Source organism: Canis lupus, chromosome 1, assembly GCF_048164855.1.
Source record: "Canis lupus baileyi chromosome 1, mCanLup2.hap1, whole genome shotgun sequence".
NCBI classification, from domain to species: domain Eukaryota; kingdom Metazoa; phylum Chordata; class Mammalia; order Carnivora; family Canidae; genus Canis; species Canis lupus.
The window spans coordinates 41694424-41711074 of record NC_132838.1 but is presented as its reverse complement, the minus strand read 5'-3'; the positions used below and the strand labels follow the sequence as shown (position 1 = coordinate 41711074).

At 44.2% G+C, this 16651-nt stretch overlaps 1 long non-coding RNA gene across 1 annotated transcript; it reads right to left on the bottom strand.

Moving 5' to 3' along the window:
* Positions 1–4679: 4679 nt before the first annotated feature.
* On the bottom strand, positions 4680–15211 carry LOC140616025 (uncharacterized). The gene is made up of 3 exons (XR_012016537.1): positions 13136–15211; positions 12608–12740; positions 4680–6102 (listed from the first exon to the last, which is right to left on the bottom strand). It is a non-coding gene; the product is annotated as an uncharacterized lncRNA (long non-coding RNA).
* Between the last annotated feature and the right edge of the window lie 1440 nt (positions 15212–16651).

The following is a 16651-nucleotide window of genomic DNA, read 5'->3' as shown; positions in this document are numbered from 1 at the left end:
GATAGTAGACATCTCAGTGGGCTGACAGCTCAAATCAGATACTACAAGCAAAGTAGGTGGAACAGTCCCTGGTACACAGGGCTCAATAACAGCCCTGGTGTAAGCTGTTATTCATTACTCTCATGGAGACATAAGGCCAGGGAAACGGCGCCCTCGCTGGCCTAGCAGTCATCGTGGGGCAGGACACAGGGGGCCCGGGAAGCAGCTTCTCCACAGGCAGGGAAGTGAAAGGGAACGGGACACATCACTGCAGCCCAGTGTGCACATGGGAACTCGGGTGAGATCATACTGGAGCACAGCTGGACTCGGCCACCAAGCCAATGAAGACCAGGACTCAACTTTTCTAGGGCTAGACAAGAATGTTTAAAGCTATGGTAGGCAGACTTTTTCTATAAAGGGCCAAGGAGTAAATACTTTACGTTCTGTGGGACAAGAGGTGAAATCAAGGATATTATGTGTCCTTGTTATATAACTATAAATAAAAATATATGTATATACATATATAGTTGTGCATATTAGATATGCATATATTAGTGTTATATAACGAGAGAAAATTATCCATTAACAAAAGTGGATTTCAAGAAAAATAGCTAGAACAGTTTTTTAAGATTTTTTTAAATTTTTATTTTTTTAGAGAGAGAGATAGTGAGAGAGAGAGCACAACCTGTGGGTTGGATGGGGGAGGGACAAAGGGGGAGGGAGAAGCAGACTCCCCACTGAGCAGGGAGTCCAATGCGAGGCTCAAGCCTGGGCCCCTGGAATCATGACCTGAGCTAAAGGCAGACACTCAACTGACTGAGTCACCCAGGCACCCCAAGAACAGTTATTTTTGAACACCATAGGTATTTGAAAACAACTGAGTCTAGTGCAATTGCATAGCCAAATTCCACCCCATCTCAATTGCCAAGCCTCCTGTGAGCATAGGTTTCAAAATTAAAACAGCCAAGGTAAATTGTGGGATTCTTTGGTCTACAATTGTCAGCAAAATCATCCTCAGCAACTACTGAGTTAGAACATAGTGCTTCAGGTTTACTCTCCTATGCACTATAATTTGAAGTCTTTGGAATAGCTGGTTAATAAAAAGTAAAATGAAATGTCCCAGTATGGCAGAGGGGGCGGCATCCCAAATGCTGTCGAGTCACAATCACAACACTTCAATTTATAATGCACCAAGCAGCAAAGCATCATGTGAACTCCTGTCAACTGCTGTGCTGTTATAGCAGAGAGCCGCCAGAGACAACAGGTGGACAAGTGGGCGTGGCCAAATGGGCATGGCTGTGGTCCAATAAAACGTTATTTGTGGATACTGAATTTTGAATATCATGTCATTTTTCCATGTTGTGAAATGTCATTCTTCTCTTCATTTTCCCCCCAACCATTTGAAATTGGAAAAACTATGCTTAGTTTCAGGATCCTACCAAAACAGGAATCAGGCTGGATTCTGCTCACTGGCCAGACTACCCAATCCTGTTTTTTATTATTTTTTTATTTATTTTATTATTTTATTGAAATATAGTTGACACACAATGTTACAATAGTTTTGGGTGTACAAGGTAGTGATGCATTATGCTGTGCTCACCAGAAGTGTACTCACTACCTGTCACCATGCAATGTTATTACAATACCACTGACTCTATGCCCTGTGCTATGCATTTCATCCCCATCAAACCCACTTCTCTTTTAAAGGATGGTCCTAAATAAACACTGAATCCTATCAACTCATTAGCAAAACACATACCTAAAGTCTCTTCTCTTCATGTTTGAGGCTCTCTGTCTCCAGGCTTGGGAAACCCCTCTAAGTGACTCATCCATTTTCTGGTACCATTTGCGGCATCTCATCCCTCCTTCAACAGCAGGTGCTGTCTCAGATGGCAGCAGAAGGAAACTCAGAAAAATTCTTATCACTCTAAACTGAGGGGATCCCAGGCTCCCGCCACCAATGAGAAAGAGCTTCTTTTAGCCTCATGAGTATTGCCAGGACTTAATGAGCTCAATTCAGTTGCTATAACTCACTTGAACAGCATCCCCCATCTATGCAAGGTGTTACTCTAGACGGATGCTCTAGGCTCCCAACCTCCAGGAAAGGGACTTGCAATACGCTGGAGGAAAGTTACATGTAGACCACAAAGTATGTAATACACTATGGAAGCAATGCATCCACAGTTAGGTAGCCTTCGACTTGTAATCAAGTTGGTTTGTATATTGAAAGGAGTTTTGAAATGATAACAATAACCATAGGTGCCGCCATCCACAAACTGGTGCAGAATGAGGCATGGGTGCTGGATGAAAAGGGAAGAGGACAGGAAAGGAGAAAAGGGCCTGGAGCACACTCTCCTTCATCAATACCAAGCCTCGGAACTGGCCCAGGGGTGAGGGCTCAACTCCTTTGACAGAGAAGAGGAGTCCACAAAAGTGGTGGGTCTTCCAAGTCCACAGAGCTGGCAACTGCGCTTCATTGTTCCAGGCTGAGAAGTACAGGTCGGACAGACTTCTAGGACCACACTGGCTGAAACCACAGGGTTGACACTAGTTCACACTGGCAGTCTTGGGTTCCTCCTACTTAAGAAAGTAGGAATTGGTTTGGGTGCCCAGTAGAGTCTTATGTGTATTTTTTCAATGTAGCTAATAGCACCCTGTTCACTCTTAAGAGTCTCTGGCTGCACATCAATTAAATGGTCACCCTACGATTTGGTCTGTTACTGGAGGTAAAGAACTTAATTTTCTGGACATGTCTGCAAGTGTCTGCCAGCCTCCAGGACAAATAAGAGGGCGGGTGTCCCGGACCCAGCTGGAAGACTGCAGGCCCACTGGGATGGCCCAAAGCATGTGTTCAATCATGCATTTGTTTTCTTCATCCAGCTCTTTCCCAAAATATTGGTCAAGTTCAAAGAGTCTTTTTTTTTTTTTTTACACTATGCAGTCATGTTCTTCGTGCACACAAAGCTCACAGTTCATTTTCAAACTAAACCAGTTCCAGACCAAGAGCAGACTAGGTGTAGGCCACACCATTCAGTACATCTGTACCTGCCCCTTAGAACAGCCCACACCCTTCAAACAGTCCTGGAGAGCAGTGACACCAAAGCTTGAAAACCCTTTAATCCTTGAAACTCTGGCTTGACGTTGGGTACTCTTTGGGAAACCGAAAGGTTAAAAATGTTCAGTGTTGAAAATACTTGGTGTTGAGCAACAAGTATGAAAGTCTGGACAGAAGAAAGTAAAAGGTAAACATCAAATGGTCCCTGGAAATACAGTGTGACCCTGAGCATCCTGACATTCAGTCAATAAAGGGAGGACAGACAGTGGGTGACATTGCTTTGAGCAGGTTACCCAAAGCATGAAATGAGGGCTTCCTGGGGGTGTGGTAAGTACAGAATCCTGATCTCTATCCAAGAACCTGAGAACAAGGTCAGAAGCTACATCTCTAAAGACCCCAGACTATTCTAATACGCAACACATGCATGAAAGAAACTGATTTAGAACATTCTTTCCATTCTCTTTGTACACTTTATACTACCTTGTGGTTGCTTAATGGGCATTTTCCCAAGATTGGGAAATCAGATTGTCTGATTTCTGTCTGTCTTGAAGACAGATTTTGATTAATGATGGAAAGGATCAATCAATCAATCAGTCAAAGAGGGGCAAAGGAAAGTAAGGGAGGGAGGAATCAATCATGTGAATATCAATCTCTAGAAGAATTTCAAGTTGCTCTATAATGAATTGCCCTCTCCCCCTCAGATAACACAGCTGACTGGGCTCATGGAATTCAGAATGTTCCCCTGGTATTGTCCTGGTGGGTTACAGGCCTAATCTCTCAGTGACCTCGACTTCTGCTTGTCCTGTTTGCTCCAGTATGCCATCATATATCTTTTTCTATTCATGCCATGATGCAGAAAGGATTAGGAAGCACAGAAATTATTTCACCACAAATGTACTTGTTAGCCTTCCAATCAATATTCAGCACCCAATTCTAATGAGGGGGTCGGGGGGTGGGTGCAGGGACTCCACACAAACAAGTAACTCTCCCACAACAACTACATGTTATCCAATTCAACTCAATTCTGACGCTGTCTACCCAGAGATAGCATCAGATCCCACAGGTTAAGGACTCAATCCACAACACTGCCCCCTGCCCACCCTTCACACCCACTTCAAATGGCAATTGCAAGCCCAGGTAGTCAGCTCTGCTTCTAACTGACCAGCTATGGATAGAGCTTCCAACAACCCCCCACCCCCCACCTTGGATTCTGTTGATTTGCTAGAGTTGCTCACAAAATTCAGAAACATTTTACTTCGTAGATTAATGGTATATTGTAAAAGAATGTAACTCAGGAACAGCTAGATGGAAGAGAAGCATAGGGCAAGGTAAGGGGAAAAGGCAGAGCTTTCATGTCCTCTCTGAGACACCACTCTCCCAGCAGCTCCCTATGCTCACCAGTCTGGAAGCTCTCCAAACTCTGTCCTTTGGGTTTTTATAGAGGCTTCATTACACAGATGCGATGGATTAAATTATTGGCCATTGGTGATTGATTCAACCTTGAGCTCATCTCCGACCCCTGAGGTTAGGCGGTGGGACTGGAACATTCTGACCCTCTAATCCCATGGATAGTTCCTCTGGCCCCCAGCCCCCATCCCTGTGGTTACCTGGGGAGAGGTGGGTACTTTCCAAAAGAGACATCATCAAGAAGATCAGAGACGCCTTTATTGTTCCTATCACTTAGGAACTTTCAGGGGTTTTAGGAGCTCTGTGCCAGATATGGGGATGAAACCAAATATATCATTTTCATTATAAATCACAATATCACACCTACCTTCTCTTTCACTGGTTAATTTTGCCTGGAAAGTGCTTTCGGTTTGCTTGCTATTGAGTGGGGCAGGGAAGCAACCTTGTCATATCCACGTGTTCTTTGTCAAAGTCCAACAATCAATACCAGACTGGCTTATCACCAGAACAGATGGAAGGCTGTGTGTCTGCCCCATAGCTTCACTTCAGAAAAGGCTGAAGCTCCCGCACTACTCTGACCTGAAAACCTCGGATCTTATGCCTCTGGGCCATGTTTCCTGGAGGCTTCTGGGGTGTCAGCAATAAAAAGGCAAAGCGTGGGTGGGGGGAATCGGAGTGGAGGAGAGAACAGGAGAATAGAAAGTGCTGAGATGCTGCTTTTGCCACCAGCTGCTGCACTTCTGCAGCTCAGTCTCATCAGAAGATCTGAGAAGCCAACACATTTCAAACCTTTTATGTCTCTGTGAACTGTACAGCCCAAGGAAAGAAAATGGATGTGATTTTTTCCCTGTGAGTGAATCATTTTAAGACCAATTTGCCCTTTGGAGGCACCCGAGTGTGACTCCAGAAGGTGTGTGAGGCTATATTTAACCTCAACTCCAAACCCAGACCTCAACTGTGCTGTCAGGGTGGGCTGCTTGGCCTAGGAACCAGCCAGAATTGGCCTTGCCTCTCATCCATGGTGAGGTCAAGCCAGGCCAAACCTCCTGGGAGCCCTCTGAAGGATATTTTTTGGCAGCGATGCCACAGACACTCCTTTTTCCACAGCAAGGGCTGCAGCAGGCTAGCAGGCATGTCCCGGCCTGTTGTTTTCCCTGGGGAAAGAGAAAGAAGGCCATATGCTAACTTTTTGTGGGCTTACATAGCAGAGTCAGAACATATGTCAAGAGAGTTATGGAGATGCTGCCCGTTTAGCACAGCCTTTGTCCACACACTTTTTGGAGAACAAAAAGCCCCTATTAATTCAATCCACTTCCCTGCACTTGCCAGACACCAGTCAGCCCCCTGATGATTCTATCAAGCGTTTCTTTGTTGACTAGAGAAGATTGTGGGCCTTTCTTCATCTCTTCCAGATAGTGAGGGCCAAATGTTATCTATCACCATGGACGATAGCCTAAAAATATGGGCTATAACTATACAAGTTTTCTTTTTTAGTTAGCTGTAAAAAAATAATTTTCTCAGAATGATGAACATTGCAATGGTGAGTGGTAATGTCTGCCTGGTAATGTCTCTACAAGAGGAGAGATCCACATTCACATGATGAAGTCCTCCCTCAGATATATGGATGTATCTTGTTAGATTGTTCTTAAAATCCCATGACTCTGAAACAAAAAATGAAAGCCAAAATGTTACTGTGTGGTACAAGGTACAATTATAAGTTAGTTTCCTCTTTCTTCTTATTAGACATATTTCCAATGTTCTAAGAAAAGATTTTTAATACCACTATAATCTAAAGGAAGGAGCCATGCTGTCCTGACACTGGGAGAGCTATAAGCTATGCTATGCAAATGAATTAACTTAGTGATGGGTGCTTTGTTAGTGGTAGGCATGAAGGCAACATTTCCATGAATCCGGCAGTTGGAATCCAGCATCAAGAAGTCTTCTACTACATGGGTGGAGCTGTCCTCCCTGGTGAATATGCCTAAACCCTAAACCTACCTGGGCCTGAGCTAGATATGGGAGTAGAGGCTGGTGAGATATCTCTTATAAATCTTATTAAATGCCTTATTAAATCCTTATTAAAGGGTTCCAGAAAACTTCTTAAAAGTTTGAGAACCTCTTTCTCCAAAGAAGACATACAAATGGCCAACAGACGCATGAAAAAAATGCTCAATGTCACTCAGCATCAGAAAAATACAAATCAAAACCACAAGATACCACCTCACATCAATCAGAATAGCTAAAATTAACAACTCAGGAAACAACAGATGTTGGTGAAGATGCAGAGAAAGGGGAACTCTCTTACACTGTTGATGGGAATGCCAACTGGTATTGCCACTCAGGAAAACAGTATGGAGATTCTTTAAAAAGTTAAAAATAGAGCTATCCTATGACCCAGCAATTTTGTTACTAGGTATTTATTCAAAGGATACAAATATAGTGATCTAATGAGGAAACTTCACTGCAATATTTATAGCGTCAGTGTCTATAATAGCCAAAACATGGAAAGAGCCCATATGTCCATTGGGAGATGAATGGGTAAAGAACACGTGGTGTATACATACAATGGAGTATTACTTGGCAATCAAGAAGAGTGAAATCTTGCCATTTACAATGACATGGATGGAAATAGAGGGTATTATGCTAAGTAAAATAAGTTAGAGAAAGACAAATACCATGATTTTACCCATATGTGGAATTTAAGAAACAAAACAGATGAACATAGGAGAAGGGAAGGAAAAATAAAATAAGATAGAATTAGACAGAGAGACAAACCAGAAGAGGCTCTTAACTCTAGGAGTTTGTTTCCTAAACTGAGGGCTGCTGGAGGTGAGGTGGATGGGATGATGGGGTAACTGAGTGATGGGCATCAAAGAGGGCACTTGAAGTAATGAACACTGAGTGTTATATGCAACTGATGAATCACTAAATTCTTCCTCTGAAACTAATAATACAGTGTATGTTAATTAAATTGTATTTAAATAAAGAAATTTTCTTAAAAGTTTGAGAATCTCAACTTTAATGAGAGCTACCATCAACCATCCAGTCTTGGCAAAGTGATCTGGAAACAAGATTTGAAGAGAAAGAAAGGGAAATAATAAGCTGCTTTTGACCCATCTGATCCTGTCTTTGGTGCATAAAGTGATTATTGTCAGAAATCACTATGGGACTTGCCCCAGACTGGCTTAGCAAGTCATTTCTCCAAACTGTAGTTGCCCTGATTACAAATTGAGGATAGGGGACAGAGTAAGTGTTTGGATCTTTCTAGGTAGATCTATTAAATCACATAGACTTTGGGCACCTGGGTGGCTCAGTCAGTTAAGTGTTTGCCTTCTGTCCAGGTCATGACCCCAGGGTCCTGGTATCACGCCCCACATCAGCTTCCTCTCAGCAGGGACTCTGCTCCTCCCTCTCCCTCTGCTCCTGCTCTCTCTCTCTCTCTCTCTCTCTCTTGCACATGCACACCCACTTTCTTTAATAAATAAAATCTTTTAAAAAAATAAAAATAAAATAAATCACATAGGCTTCAAAGAGGAAGCTAATGAGAATATTCCCTTTTGCCAGCTTCCTGTTTTGAGCTTGAACAGCATATCCTGGACTAAGGAATATCCAAATATTTAGTGAAGTAGAAATGGCCACTCGGTATCTCTTTAGTCCAACATTTTTCTAAGGACTTTCATATATTATAGTCATTTTGAACAGATTATAAGTAGACTTTCCCAGAGTCTTTGCAGCTAGGGTTTCCTAAGGGATTAGGATTTACCACTCAAATGCACTCCTGTAAGCCTTGGAGGATGACCTAAGTGGGGAGGGAGGGAGGGCTCACAGGCATGGTTCAGTTTTGCAGCCAACAGGTTTGATGGTAGCTTTTGATCCCAGGATCAAGGCTGGGATGGTGTGTTTCTGGAACCAGTATTTGCAATGGCTACCCCCTGAACCTTGGAGTATGACTAAGGGATAGGACCAGAAGAACCTGGCATTTGCTACAGTGGTTTGCCGATTCCCCAGATTCCTGAAATTCCCTTAGTCTCTCTGTCCTGCATTCTTGTTCTCCTGAGAGTCATTCCTAGGAGCCCAGCCTACAATCCCACTCCTTTAGCCCTTCCGACAATTTTGTAAGCAGCTAATGCTCTGTATTAAATCCCTTTCTGCTTAAAATAGCTATAGTGGACTCTTTATCTGCAACTGAACACTGAGTCCCAGTAGAGATATGCTGGACTCCCACTACATGCCAGGTTCTGTGCTACCCGAGAGTATACAGACATTAATTCATCTGTATTGAGCACCTCCTGCGTGCCAGAGATCACTCTGATAATCCCTTTCCTTCAAGACCTTATTGGTGATAATTACATTTGGATATGCATAAAAATAATGACAGATGGTACATTATGATGCAACCAGTTAGTGTTATAAGAGGAGATCTAAATACAGTTATGGAGGAGCAGAAAAGAAAAAGCAAGAGTTGGATAGGCATCAGAATTGGGGTTGCACACCCCCTCAATGTCAGGCAGCTATCAACTGCTGCTGGCCTGCTTCCCACCTGCTCGGGCCTACCATCTTCCACTCCAGCCAGCTTGGTCTTCTCATGATTCTCACCTCTCTATCTTTGGTCATTTTAATCCCCAACACCTTGAGGGTTCCTCTTTGCCCACCAAAAATTTCTTTCTCATTCATCTCTACTTTCTCTGAATTCCTACAGCACTTGGGGGCTGTACTCACAGTTTTATCCTCAGTCTTTGTCATGTGGGCCCTAGAGAGTTTGTAACTGTCCCCAGTCTGCTTATTTAGCTTCACTAGCCCTTAGAAACAAGGGACTGTTCACCAAGCATGTGGCAGTCGCTGGATAAACAAGTGGGTAATATGATTTGTGAGTGGCCTCCACTTCATGATTCATCTGCTTTTTCGCAAGGCCCTCACCCTTGCTGGCCTGAGATGAGATCAACAGAAATAGGAGTTCAAGGAAGATGGGGGGACCAGTTTAAGAGCAAAGAGAGGACAAGAAAGGAAGGAAAAAGTACAAGTAATACACAAGAAAGCAAATGGAAAAGGGTAAGGAAAAATACTTTGCACCTGGCTGGCTCACTCAGAACATGTGACTCTTGATCTCAGGGTTGTGAACTTGAGACCCACATTGGGCGTTAAGCTTACTTTAAAAAAATAAATAAATAAAAACAAAAACTTTGCCTCTTAGGCTGAACAATACTTTTCTGTCTTCATTTGGTAGCATTTCCATCCTATGTGGTACAGTTTGACTTTCCAAGTGCCCATTCAGATTATATGAGTCATGTTGGATTCTTTTGATGCCCACATAAGTGTAAAAACAGAGTCCAAGTTCCCAAGAATGCCCCCAAATTAAAAACCTCAGCCTGCTATTTGTAATCCCCATCAGCTAAGGCTGTGCAAGGCACTGGCATTTTCTAAGCATCTGTTATAGTTCTATCATCTCAGTACAAAAAACAAAACCCTATCCATCCTTTTCTATCTACCATACTGCTAGGAAAATCAATCTGCCTTTCTTTCCTCTAGTAAGCTCAGAAAAATAGAATACTTCTCCTGGGAGCAAACTGGGGTTTGGAAGGCTTTGCAATATTTATTTAATCTACTCATCCTTCACATATGCCCATACAGTGTAGTATATTTGACCAATGAAAAGATCTTGTCAGCAGCTGACCTGCATAGTATGAGCATGGATAAATTCTAACCAGCACATGGAGACACATGGATCTTAAATGGGTCCAAGATTTTTTACCTTGGAACTCAATGGCCCTTGCTTTTAACACAGAGAGTATTGCTCATGCTATTGTGATTCTTCCCCAGGGACTCTTCCTAGACATCATTTATTCACCTAGATGCTCCCAAGACACAAGTTACTCCCTTGATGTTGGGTACTCCAGGAAGGCATCCTAACTCTCTGATGCCACTAGAGACTCATTCATCACATGCTTCTGATAGTTGCTCTTGAGAGCAGAAGGATACCACAGAGTTGTACTCATGCACCAAAGGTGAGGTGGGTCCCATCCCCACAGGCACACTGGGCCTTGCCTACTGGCCCCCTTCAGATTTCCAGCAGGCCACCCTTTACCCACCAGGGGTACTTCCCCTGGGGTTCTCATAATCAGTTCAGGCAAATATTTCCCTCATTTGTCAAACGACAAAAAGAAACAAATAAAACCAAGCACCAACAATAAAACCCAGGCCCAGATGGACTTAATACCTTAGTCAAGGTCATACTGCAAGATAAGTTCCAAACCCTCAAATTCTTTAGGAGTTCCCCATTTGGATAAAGTGAACACATTACAACATGCATGTGAAGGTCATTGTGACCTGACTCTCCGGCTTCACCCCTCTTGCCTCATGCTGACACCTCCAATCACTGATAGCCAAACTCGTGGTACCCATTCTAGCCAGACACTTGAGTTGTCCCATTCCCTTTGTTAGAACATCCTTCTCCAGTGTCTAATCCCACCACCTCCTATACCTTCTCCTGACTTATTCCTACTCATCTTTGGGGTCTCAGCATCTCATTTATTCAGTGAGCCAACCCACAGGCATCCTGCTAGTATTTACGCTCCATGCCCCACACCAGGTGCTAAGGATATGGCAAGGAACAAGTGGATCTGGTCCCTGCCCATCCAGAGTTTGTAGCCCAGTGAAGAGTCACAATTAAACAGGCAGTAATAAGATGCTGAGACATAGTGTAACAGAGTGTATACTCAGGCTTCTCCAAAAGAGTCAGAACCAATAGGCAAGAAGAGGTGTGTGTGTGCATGTGTGTGTGTATAAAGAGATTTACTATAAGTAATTGGCTCGCATAATTATGAATGTGGACAAGTCCTAAGATCACAAGTCCTCACTCATAGAGTGAGTCAGGAAGCTAGAGACCCCTGAGGGCCAATAGTTTCATTTGAGTCCAAATTTGAAAGCCCAAGAACAGGACAGCCAATGGTATAGTTCCTGCCCAAAGGCCAGCAGGCTAGAGATCCAGGGAGAGCCAGAGTTTCAGTTCTCATCCAAAGGCAGGCATATACATATATACATACATATGTATCCTATTGGTTGTTTCTCTGAAGAACCCTGACAGGCAATATTTGAGAATCATGGATTAAGGGTCGAAGATCTGGATCTGTCCCAACCCCATCATGGACCAGCTCTGGGAACTTCAGAAATTTCTGGGAAGGCCTAAAATTCTCTACAGAAATTCTCTTCAAGCTTTAAATCCCTGTCTATAAAGTGACAATAAAAAATACTTTGTGAGAAGTCACACCGGCCCTGCCTACCCCATAGAATTGATGTGTGTATCAAATGACACAGATGAAAATGTTTTTGACACTAAAATGCCACCCTGATATCGGTTATTAAACTCCAAGGGCGTATTTCTTACAGATGCTAGGCAACTATTTCCTTTCATTCACACTTTGCACAATTGGCCTCCAGGTGGGACAACAAAAAGAGGGCTCTGGGCTTCAGCTGCAGCGAACGAAGAGGGCCCGGCCTGAGGCCACCGGGAGTCAGGTCAAGGAGGTAATCAATACACTGCCGCCCGGGCTGTCCTTGAGGAGGCATGGGAGGGACACGGGGACACGGAGGGCACCTCGGGCTCAGTGTTGGCACGGAGACGGAGGAAGAAGGTGTGTGCCTTGGGTAGGAGACATGCGACCAGGAAAGCGACAAGCAGCACGGTGGCTTCTGAGCCCCCCTAGTGCCAGGCAGGCTGCTGGCCCAGGACACGGGGCCGGTGCTGGGTGTCCCCAGGCACCGCTGAGTGGCCGCCGTGGAATTGCCAGATCCAGCACAGCAGGAAATGTGGGCCATCTGCCCACGAGGCAGGGTGTCACCTGGGAAGGGTGTCCCCAGTGGGGCCTCCCTGGGTGTGAGCAGCCCGAGGAAGGGAAGGGGCAGCGGGGATTGGAGAGTCCGGCCGGGGCCTGCGGGATCCAAGAGGCTGTCAGCCAGTGCGGCTCCTGCGGCCTGACACTCGCTCCAGGCGTCCCCCTGGCTACCAGCACGGAGGCCAAACTGCGGGTTATGCGGAGCTCCTCGCTCCGGTTGCCTCGGGTGACTCTGCCTTTGCTCCTGCCCCGTGCACTGCGGAGAGCTCAGCAGTCATCATCGGAGGCTTCCCCAGGCCTCCGCCCCATCACCTTCTCGCCCCACATGGCACCACACCTGTAGGGCCACCAGGCCATTTAGCATTCTCCTGGTCTTCCAGGATGCCAGCTTGTATCCAGGCCAACAGACTGTTTCTGAGAACAAAACGCTTTCTTCTCACATTCAGCAGAGTCGCCCCAGTCCTCTAATACTGTAATTATAATTTAAAAAGTGTTCAGTATGAGGGCACCTGGGTGACTCCGTTGGTTAGGTGTCGGACTCTTGACTTCAGCTCATGCATGATCTCAGAGTCATGAGATCAAGCCCCAGGTCAGCCTCCCTGCTCAGCATGGAGCCTCCTTAAAATTCTGTCTCCCTTCCCACTCTGCCCCTCCCCTCCCCTCATAGGGCCTCATAGGCTCATAGGTGCATGTGCATATGCTCCACTTGGGTGCTTTCTCTCTCTCTCTCTTAAAAAAAAAAAAGTGTCCAGTGTGACTGACATGAGCTTATTTGACACCCGACTGCCCCACAGCCTGAGAATTCTTCATTTTCTCAAAGCTCCCTACCATATATTTTCATCATAAATATTGATCTCATACTCACCCCCTCAAGACTTGTCATACTTTTATATTTTCAAGACTGTTCTGTGTTAATATTTTCTTTCTTTTCCAGGATTACCTCCATTCCCCATATGCTCTTCCCCCTGGGTAGTCATAAAAATCAAAAGCCTTAATCAGTATTCACCATTAAGTACGCCAAATAGTTCAAGCACGTTTATGACTATGTGTCCAATGGGCACTGCCTACCCCATTTGTCTCCGTAATGGCATCTGCTCTGGATGCCACCTCCCAGAGGCAGAAGACTGTTTCCACGCTGCACCCCTGCCCAGGCCACACTCAGGTTTCTGGAAGTAAGATAAGTCTCATTCTATAATTCTATAGAATTCTTCAGATATAATGGGTAAACATCTGAGCTCAAGCAAGAAGTTCCATAGTAAAAAGAAATGATCCATGTTTGCACAAGCGGCATGTCAAAAGGAAGGAAGGGAAAGAAGAAGGGAGGGAAGGAGGGTGGAAATAAGTCATCACAGACTATCACAGGAAAGGGAGATGACAGATATTGTGCTTCTCCAAAATCACCTTGAGTATTCGATGATATCTGGTAAGTTCAGAGGCACGGACAGCCTCATTGCCAGTATTCCCCAGAACAGGGCCAGTCTCTATGCCAACAAGATGGCCAAATCCAGCTGGCATAGTAAGTATGGCCCTCAAATTAAAAATGGTTATTGCATTTCTACAGGGTTGTAAAAAAAAAGTGGCAGTGGGGTGAGAGGAAGTGGCAAGAGCCTGTCGAAAGCTCTGTGGCCCACAAAGCTTAAATTACCTATTATCTCACCCTTTCTAGAAAAAGTTTGCTCTGGACTTTTCCAAACATATCTGATCATCTTAAAACTCACTGTGGACACTGTCATGTGTACGGATCCCTGCCGTGGCAAGCCCGTCATAGCATTGTTTTTATGTTTTTACTTTTATTTTGTAATTTTGTAAAGATTTTATTTATTTGTCTGTTTGTTTAGAGAAAGCATGCATGCGAGCAGGGATAGGGGCAGAGGGAGAGGGAGAGAGAGAATCTCAAGCAGACTCTGAGCTGAGTGGGGAGCCAGACGTGGGACTTGATCTCAGAACCCTGAGATCATGACCTGAGCCAAAATTAGGAGTCAGACACTAAACCAGGTGAGCCACCCAAGTGCCCCATAGCATTGTTTTTAATCACGAGAAGTGATTATGGCCTACATCCATGAGCAATTGGACACCTCCCTTAGAATAAATGAAGTGGCCATGATTATTAAAACAGGAAATTCTCACATGTAAAAAGCATGGTGCAGATAGAGAAATGGAGTATGATACTATGTATATGAAGTTTTAAGTGTAGTATCACTTGTGGAACTTACATAAGTAGTAAAAATATAAAGGCACGCATGGGAAGGCTAAAGAGCAAATTTAGTTGCCTCTACAAAGGGAAGGATGGGTCAGCCAGGCCTTCGATTTTATCTAGAATAACAAATAGATAAATAGACAGATGATAGATTGCTATGGACAGAGATCAGTATTCCAATATCATTGCCTAGATTTTTCTGTATACCAGAAATAGTTTATTATAGTGATTTTTAAAAAATGACTGCTGATCTTCTTAATAGATATCTCAAGAAGCCAAAGCCTTTTAGGATTAATACGTGGATCCCATGAAAGAAACTCTATGTTTTCTGGTTCCTTTTTCAATGATGAATTTATTGAGTGATGAAGATTTTAAAAATCAGTTGGCTTTTTCTAATCTTAGGGAAAAAAGTCATCAAGGTCCGTGCTTGATCAAGAAGCTTCTCCACCTCTTCTCCCAGAAATCCTTTACCCCTTGGACTTTCTGGCTGAGAAAAGGAAACATTGCTTCTTTCTGGAAACAGCAGGAAATGCGGGTCAACATCTTTATTAAAAGGCTTTGGACAGGTGGAGACCAATTCAGGGGAGAGCCAGGAGAGATGGCCAGTGGGGTGGTGATGAGCAGCGGGTGGGGAGTTGAGAGACAGAGCAGGCCTGCCCTTTCCTGGCTCACAGCCTCAGCTCGCTGGGAGGGAAAAGAACGCAAGCGAGACAGCAGGAAGAAACCTACAGACGATGCTTCCAGAGACTGGGCTGCCAGAAAGAGGCAAGACCTGTGAATAAAACCTCGAGGCCAGAGGGAGGTCTCTGCTAATTGGAGTATATAATTTAAGAGATGAACATAGACAAAGCCCTCGAGGGACTGACTGCAGGTTTAATTAAAGATGATCTTCCATAACCTTGTCCTTCATTTAAGAACTCTTTCTGTGAGAAATGCTGAGGAAAAGACAGGTGCACCTCGCTGGATGGATCTCTCCTTCTTTGAACCTTGGATATGAAAGGCCATTTCCCACCTATAATTTGGCCCACTGGGATGGCTATTGGATTTAGGATTGTTGCTCAGCTGCCACCTCCATACCCCAGCCAAATGTGACCCCAAGAGGGAGAGATAACACAAATACATTTCAATATTAAAAAGTGGAAAGTCTAATACACAGGTAACGAAGATCAAAACACAAGGTTTTTCAGGTCCCCTAAGCATCTAACTACAGAATTTGAGAGCTTGAGAATTCTGGGATACAGACACTTGTCCTTCACAGGCTGATGCTCCAGGCTTGCTTCTAAAGACACCTCCTCCTTACAACCTCAGTGCCTGAAGATGTGCCATCCACTCCACTGAATTCCTCTGGCTTCCACACTTGTGGGTTTGCAGAATCAGATGAACCCCAGGAACCAATCAAGAAGGAAAAGGAAGGAGAAAGAACAAGAGTTTTAAGGGTGGTGATCACTATTTTTCCAACTGAAAATGAGCAAGAAAGAGTATTTTGAGTAGCTACGTGTAGTATCTTCCTAATTACAGACTAGTAATAAGGCACTTTTTATATAAAAGGCTTATATATGTGCATAATCTATTATTTTATTTTCCTAATTTCTAGATAAAGAGAGGAAGGGGCAAGCACCTAATGAGTTACCAAAATCACATAGAAAGTAAGCAGCGTGATTCCAAGCCCAACACTGTTGAGTGAGGGATTGATGAGCACCACATCTTCGCAGCCACTCAAGCTTCCAATCTAATAAACATACTGCCTTGTTTCTGCAAGTGTTTAGCCAGTGCTGGATCTTTTTGCGTTAATATTCATTTGCTCTTTTCTTTGCCTGGGGAAAATCACTTGCCCCAGGATACCATGATGAGTTGTGACAGATCCAAATGTTCTCCTTCTATCAACCTCCAAGGGCCCACCTGACACCCACAGGAAAGTCAAAATAAAGACCATACCTTTCCTCACCCACTTCCTTGCAGTTTTGTCTCTCACAGCCCCCAGTATATTTTCCTGAACTAGACCTTTCTCTGCAATGTTTGCATTGTGTCAAGTGTCTTGTGAACGAAATATTCAGAACAATGAACCAGAATCACAAGCTGCTGAATCTAGCACCCAGGGCCTACCTCAATACATGCTTGGTTTTGCTATTTTTTCCTCAATACTGAGAGATGCCCATACTTTGTTGGGGGAGGCCTATACCACAA